We start from the raw sequence: 8464 nt of genomic DNA, 5'->3' as shown, positions 1-8464 counted from the left end.
AATGTTCATAAATGACCAGCATGGTCGTATAATAATAAGGCAGAACAGTTGAAACTGGAGCAGCAGCACGGTCAGGTGGACTGGGGACAGCAAGGAGTCATCATGTCAGGTAGTCCTGGGGCATGGTCCTAGGGCTCAGGTCAGTTGAAACTGGAGCAGCAGCACGGCCAGGTGGACTGGGGACAGCAAGGAGTCGTCATGTCAGGTAGTCCTGGGGCATGGTCCTAGGGCTCAGGTCCTCCGAGAGAGAGAGAGAGAGAGAGAGAGAGAGAGAGAAAGAGAGAATTAGAGAACGCACACTTAGATTCACACAGGACACCGAATAGGACAGGAGAGGTACTCCAGATATAACAAACTGACCCCAGCCCCCCGACACATTAACTACTGCAGCATAAATACTGGAGGCTGAGACAGGAGGGTCAGGAGACACTGTGGCCCCATCCGAGGACACCCCCAGACAGGGCCAAACAGGAAGGATATAACCCCACCCACTTTGCCAAAGCACTACCAATGAAAGTTTACCAGACTACCAATAATAGTTTAATTTAATCTCTTTAATAGTTTTAACAGGAATGTTGGCTTGTCAATAGCAGCAAAAACAGTCACAAACAACAATTAAAAAGTAGAAAAATTGTCACGTTCTGACCTTTATTTCCTTTGTTTTGTCTTTATTTAGTATGGTCAGGGCGTGAGTTGGGGTGGGCAGTCTATGTTTGTTTTTCTATGTTTGGTTTCTGTTTCGGCCTAGTATGGTTCTCAGTCAGAGGCAGGTGTCGTTAGTTGTCTCTGATTGAGAATCATACTTAGGCAGCCTGGGTTTCACTGTTGGTTTGTGGGTGTTTGTTTCCGTGTGTGTGTTTGTCGCCACACGGTACTGTTTCGGTTTTCGGTTTTTGCAGATATCACGTTATCGTTTATTGTTTTTGTTCGAGTGTTCATTTGTCTTTATTAAAAACATTATGGACACTTACCACGCTGCATCTTGGTCCGATCCTTACTCCTCTTCAGACGAAGAGGAGATCTGTCGTTACAAAAATAAAATTAAACTAGTAAAACAGGTGAAGTGAATCACATTTTGAGATTTCTAAATACTCCAGCATTTCATGTAGGCTACAGTTTATATTTCATTTCAGCCACAAATGGTGGGCAAAATGTCATGGGGCAGAAGGACAGCTCCGTCATTCATCCACTCCTCAGTTTGCCATTGTTTGCCTTTAATTGCTGGAGCTTTGATACGAAGGCCACGGCCTGTACACTAGCACATGGCTACTTACAACATATGTGCTCTAATCAAAGGTCTTAGATCTTTGTAGAGTCTTACTGCTGCTGGTGCACTATGACACTGCTGTCAATCTATCATCAATATATCCACCCCTATTTTTAAAGTTTATCTTGTGATCTCGACAAAATAACTTTTATCGTAATCTCGACCTAATGAGGGAATCATTTTTGTATTTATATGTCCTCTCTGGACTTCTGTAAAGCTAACATCAACACCATTTTCCCAGAAACCCTAGACCCACTCCAATTTGCATACCGCCCAAACAGATCCACAGATGATGCAATCTCTATTGCACTGCACACTGCCCTTTCCCACCTGGACAAAAGGAACACCTATGTGAGAATGCTGTTCATTCACTACAGCTCAGCGTTCAACACCATAGTACCCTCAAAGCTCATCACCAAGCTAAGGAACCTGGGACTACACACCTCCCTCTGCAACTGGATCCTGGACTTCCTGACAGGCCGCCCCCAGGTGGTGAGGGTAGGTAGCAACACATCTGCCACGCTGATCCTCAACACTGGAGCTCCCCAGGGGTGCGTGCTCAGTCCCCTCCTGTACTCCCTGTTCACCCACGACTGCATGGCCAGGCACGACTCCAACACCATCATTAAGTTTGCTGACGACACAACAGTGGTAGGCCTGATCACCGACAACGACGAGACAGCCTATAGGGAGGAGATCAGAGACCTGGCCGAGTGGTGCCAGAATAACAATGTATCCCTCAACGTAACCAAGACTAAGGAGATGATTGTGGACTACAGGAAAAGGAGCACCGAGCACGTCCTCATTCTCATCGACGGGGCTGTAGTGGAGCAGGTTCAGAGCTTCAAATTCCATCAACAACAAACTAGATTGGTTGAAACACACCAAGACAGTCATGAAGAGGGCACGACAAAGCCTATTCCCCCTCAGGAAATTAAAAAATGTGGCATGGGTCCTGAGATCCACAAAAGGTTCTACAGCTGCAACATCGAGAGCATCCTGACCGGTTGCATCACTGCCTGGTACAGCAATTGCTCGGCCTCCGACCGCAAGGCACTTCAGAGGGTAGTGCGTACGGCCCAGTACATCACTGGGGCAAAGCTGCCTGCCATCCAGGACCTCTACACCAGGCGGTGTCAGAGGAAGGCCCTCCTTTTCCTGTAGTCCACGATCAGACCCTTTTGTCTTGATCACATTGAGAGAGAGTTTGTGGTCCTGGCACCACACTGCCAGGTCTCTGACCTCCTCCATATATGCTGTCTCATTGTTGTCGGTGTGTTGTTGCCTACCCTTACCACCTGGGGGTGGCCCGTCAGGAAGTCCAGGATCCAGTTACAGAGGGAGGTGTTTAGTCCCAGGGTCCTTTGCTTAGTGATGAGCTTTGTGGGCACTCTGGTATTGAAAGCTGAGCTGAAGTCAATGAACAGCATTCTCACATAGGTGTTCCTTTTGTCCAGTGTAGAGTGCGATTGAGATTGAGTCATCTGTGGATCTGTTGGGGCGGTATGCGTATTGGAGTAGGTCTAGGGTTTCTGGCATGATGGTGTTGATGTGTGCCATGACCAGCCTTTCAAGCACTTCATGGCTACCGACGAGTTTTCAAGCCCCGCCACATCCGACGAGCATCAGAGCCGGTGTAGTAGGATTTTATCTTTGCCTGGTTGATTGTTCATCTGAGGGCATAGCGGGATTTCTTATAAGCGTCCAGATTAGTGTCCCGCTCTTTGAAAGCTGAGCTCTAGCCTTTAGCTCGGTGCGGATGTTGCCTGTAATCCATGGCTTCTGGTTGGGAAATGTACGTACGTTTACTGTGGGGACGATGTCATCAATACATTTATTGACACAGCTGGTGACTCAGGTATACTCCTCAATGCCGTTGGATGAATCACAGAACATATTCCAGTCTGTGCTAGCAAAACAGTCCTGTAGCGTAGCATCCGAGTCATCTGACCACTTCTGTATTGAGCAAGTCACTGGTACTTCCTGCTTTCGTTTTTGCTTGTAAACAGGAATCAGGAGGATAGAATTATGGTCAGATTTGCCAAATGGAGGATGAGGGAGAGCTTTGTATGCGTGTCTGTGCGTGGAGTAAAGGTGGTCTAGAGTTCTTTTGCCTCTGGTTGCACATGTGACATGCTGGTAGAAATGAGGTAAAACGGATTTAAGTTTGCCTGTATTAAAGTCCCCGGCCACTAGGAGTGCTGCTTCTGGATGAGAATGTTCTTGTTTGCTTATGGCCTTATACAACTCGTTGAGTGGGGACTACATGGAGCTGTATCAGGGAAGCTGTATCGGCCGTTTCTGATTTCAAATTCTCAATTTAATGCAGCGTCACAGTCCAACATGAAGTTGAAAGGTAATTTGGTTGGGTTGTTTTTAACCTGTAGCTATTTAATATTTGACCTTCTTATGTGAGTAATTACAATACCAAAGTGTGCCAAACCCCAGTACACAGTTAGTTCAAGTAATTAATTGGTTGAGTCAGAGTAATGGTAAGTCACGACATAGCTTAATGAAATTAGTACAACTGTCTTACCTTGTCATAATCTACAACTAAGGACCTATTACTCCATTGTTTATGTTGATGTTGTCATATTTGCTTCAAATGAGTACCACCAAGTGCTATTTTTGTTTATTTGGGCAGTCTTACTCCGTAGAGAGGAAAGGTAGGAGAGTTTTTGTTAAAAGAGTAATGGCCGGGACTTGAACATGTGCTGGCAGCAGCAAGTTTTCTAGGGGCAGCGGCCAAGACTGCAAGACTGACCCAGGCTACACCAAGTGCTATTTTCATGTGAAAATGCCAGAATGCAACTAACGCACCTCATACAGAGTGGCTTTAAAACGTAGACCAAAAATTGAATTTTAACATGATCTGTGAGCAATGTTCCCTCTAAACTGTGCGTGCAGAGAAGCACGAGATTGAATGTCACTCAACTTTCTAGAGTTTCTCCCCTTAGTTAACACTATCGAATCAATGTAATACTAGCCACTTTCATTGCAACATACAAACAAAATGAACTAAGCAAGTCTTAGTATGCAAAACTATCTACGTAGGAGATTTTGTTGTAGGCAGAAGGCATTGGAGTAGGATTCTATTGCATTGCACCTTTTGCACCTAATACATAGCTTAGGCCAAAAAGTGAATTTTAAGATGATCCGTGAGTCGTGTTTGCTAAATTGCCATATATGAATACATTCAGAGTATGAAAAAAACTATCCCACTGAGCAATGTCCGACGTCCATGGAAGTTGAAAAGTAGTTGAAATGTGGTCCGTCCGCCTTGGCCTTGACTTCAATGTCCACAGATGCCGTTTTTTAATCCGGACCAGACTTGATTTAGCCCAAACATAGACATCTAGAATTGGTTCAGATTTTGTCCGTTTCAGACCGGCCATGATTTCAATGTCCACAGCTATCCAGACCGGACTTGATTTGGTCCAAACATAGACGTCTATGATCAGTTCAGATTTGATCTGTTCCCGGATCAGACCAAATATGAACCAATCAAAGATGTCCATGTTTCACATGTTTGGACAGCACAGCATTGCACAGCACAGTACAGCACAGCAGCGTACAGGACAGTAAAGAAAAATAGTTGGGTGTACAGTAGTTTAGTACAGTACACTACTAAGTAGAGTACAGTACAATGGAGCATAGTAGAGTATCGTTCAGTACAGTACAGCACAATAGAGTACCGAAGTATACTAAACTAAACTCTGTCATGTCTTGCACTCTAGTGTGCTTTACTGTACTGTGCTGTACTGTACTATGCTGTCTAACATAATGAGACATGTGGTCTTATTTTGCTCAAAGAAATAATACCCAGTGTGCTTTGCAAGTGTTCATTTTTACATTTACATTTTGGTAATTTAGCAGACGGCCTTATCCAGAGTGATTTACAAGCAGTGCATTCAACAAAGGTAGATAAACAACCATATAATTATATTATTTTATATTAATACAATTGCTCAGAGAAAGAGATTTGTTTAACAAGTAATACTATTTTTTTTTCTCAATAACGTAGGGGTCAAAATGATTGACGCCCTTAAAGATTCTTATAAATATACTAGTCAAAAGTTTAGTATTTGGTCCCATATTCACAGCATGCAATGACTACATCAAGCTTGTGACGCTACAAACTTCTTGGATGCATTTGCAGTTCCTTTTGGTTTGCCATTCATTTCCATTTGTTGAATGCTGACATGGCAACGGAGATGCTTGACATATTCAACAGTGCAACGGTGTGTTAGACGGAGACGTAACCAGCGGACCTTTTTAAAACAACACCGACAATCTCTACTTAGAAGAGATGAGAAAACAGTTACAGCATTATTATGCAACACCAGTGCAACAACAACAACAATGTTCAGTGCCCCGTTGAATATTTGCCAACCCAGGGCACTTACATTAGATTTGTGTGTTTATATTGTATCTTTGACCCTGAAGGACAAGCTAATCTGAGGATGAGATGACTAGAGAAACCAACAAGCTTCACCATCGTCCTGTTAATCTGAGGAGATGTGGTAATCAGAGACTGGGAGCTCACTCTTAATGTCTTAATGACGTCAAGAAATTACCTATTAAACAAAGCAGATTGAATAGACAGGTGTCCTACGTTGCCTATCCAAATAGCCACAGTAAAGCATGGTTCTTCTAGGAACAGGCTTAGTATTCTTCAGAGACTTCTGCAGCTACTAGATGTTGGAAAACGTTGGAGGTCAAAATTTCACCTTCAACTTTGGCTTTGTTACCGTACAAATCTGACCATCTGCTTCATAATGCACAATAACCATTTTGCTGGATGATAATTGTAGTGGGGTGTGTTTGCAGTCTGCAGGCATAGTCATGAGAATGTGTTGGCCTGCTCTCTTCAACAAGACCTGCATTCTGCAGAACATGATCATGATGCAGATTTCTGAGGGTTTACAAAAACCTGAAGGTTGCAGGTCTGATCATATCTTGAGTATGTTGGTGTTTGATACGCAGCATACCTTGTTGAAGACAGCTTGTCCGTCGAAATGTTGGCTATACAATTATTGCATCTGAGCTCCTAGAGTGTGAGGCTCTCCTTTTCTTTTTCAGGTGTTTGATATAACCAGCTAGTATCTGGAATGGCCCACCAGCCATATGTGTCACCTCTTTGCATCTTTGGTTACAGGTGAGAGCGGCCTTGCCCTGTGAAACGTAATGCTAATGGCTAATGGACTTAGTGAAATCATCCTGTCGGTGAGAAGCTTTTCAGGAAACTCCTTGCAGAGGATGCTCATTGAGACTGCTGAATGCCACAGGGAAAGGCTCCTCACGTGTGGACAGGTATGGACATGCTGCAGACTGCAGGTACCTTTTCCTGGCAACGTCCAGAGGGTTGAGGCCAAGAGGATGATATTGAAATCCCTGGATCACCCGATAAGCACTTTACCCATTACCAGTAAACAAACATGGTGACAACGCTATTAAGTGCCATATTAATCATGTTAAAGATATTGCTGAACATATTTATATTGTTCATGATCATATCCATATCATGATATGATGGATAGATCACAGTTACAGATTTGACTTCTTTGGGGTTTGGGGGCTCAGTTATCTGATCAGGTTAATACATTTTTGGCCCGTCCTCGCTTGTTTCCTCATTACCCTAATTGAGTACAAATTGGTTAAGAAGGAGCAGCGCAGATATCAAGCTGCTTAGTTTTATCAGATGACAATGTAAGTCTGCTTCATCCTATTAGAGACAAAGCAGCTAACGCTTAAACGCGCTGTGTCAGCTTACTGAGGAGATGGATGGGGGATGGAGAGCTGGGTTGGCAGTAAAGGGGGTGAAGGGGGTGTGAGGCCAGGGGAAGTGCACGTGATACTCCCTCCCTCTCCTCAGTATTGAACCATTTTAGCATTTCCCCGAAAACCCTCTGTTTCTAAGACTGTTTGGCTTGGCTTGTCCCTGAGCCTCATTCCCATCCAACTGACAGAACTACCAAGAACTAGAAAAACTCCTGAATTAAAAGGTCAGCCTAAGAACAGTAGTCAACTCCTTACTGTAAAGGCAATGGGATTGGGGATGATTGGGATCCAGAGCAATTAAAGGGCAATCTGCAGTTCAAACAACAACAAAGCGGACACCCCACCAGTGTTTTGGTAAATAGCTGAGGGATGGGTCTAGAAAAATGTAATCACTTTGAAATTCATAGGCAGAGGTGTGGAAGCAAAGACTGACCATCCGTGAGATAAAAAATTATAGTTTTAACTATGTTTTCAGGCTATACAGTGTTTGTTTACAATTTCATTGTTTACAAAAAAAAGGAGTAAAACAAGCTTATATTTTGGGTTCTGATTGGGTATGACAATTGAGCTAAGCTCACAAGGTACACTACTGTACATGACCAAAAGTATATGGACACCTGCTTGTCGAACATCTCATTCCAAAATCATGGGCATTAATATTGAATTGGTACCCCCTTTACTGCTATAACAGCCTCCAATCTTCTGGAGAGGCTTTCCACTAGATGTTGGAACTGATATTGGGTGATTAGGCCTGGCTCGCAGTCAGTGTTCCAATTCATCCCAAAGATGTTCAAGGTTGAGGTCAGGGCTACGTGTAAGCCGGTCAAGTTCTTCCACACCAATCTCGACAAACCATTTCTGTATTGACCTCGCTTTGTGCACGTGGGCATTGTCATGCTGAAACAGCAAAGGGCCTTCCCCAAACTGTTGCTATGCATTGGGGCAGGTAGCGTTCTCCTGACTTCTGCCAAACCCAGATTCATCTGTCAGACTGCCAGATGGTGAATTGTGATTCATCAATCCAGAGAATGTGTTTCCACTGCTCCAGAGTCCAATGGCGGCAAGCATTACAAATTCAAATAAAATGTTGTCACATACACGTTTAACAGATGTTATTGCGGGTGTAGCGAAATGCCTGTGAAGAAGAATTGCTTAGGAGCTAGAAGCAGAGCTGCCCTATCTGTCTTGCATTATTTATTTATTTGTTATCGTTTTTTTCATTGCGCATGGTGAACTTAGGGTTGTGTGCAGCTGCTGGGCCATGGAAATTAATTTTATGAAGCTCCCGACAAACATTTATTGTGCTGACGTTGCTTCCAGAGACAGTTTGGAACTCGGTAGTGAGTGTTGCAACTGAGGACAGATTAATTTTACATGCTACATGCTACACGCTTCAGCACTCAGTGTTGCCATTCT

Source organism: Oncorhynchus tshawytscha, linkage group LG05 (assembly GCF_018296145.1).
Source record: "Oncorhynchus tshawytscha isolate Ot180627B linkage group LG05, Otsh_v2.0, whole genome shotgun sequence".
Taxonomy (NCBI): domain Eukaryota; kingdom Metazoa; phylum Chordata; class Actinopteri; order Salmoniformes; family Salmonidae; genus Oncorhynchus; species Oncorhynchus tshawytscha.
Note: the sequence above shows the minus strand (reverse complement) of the source record.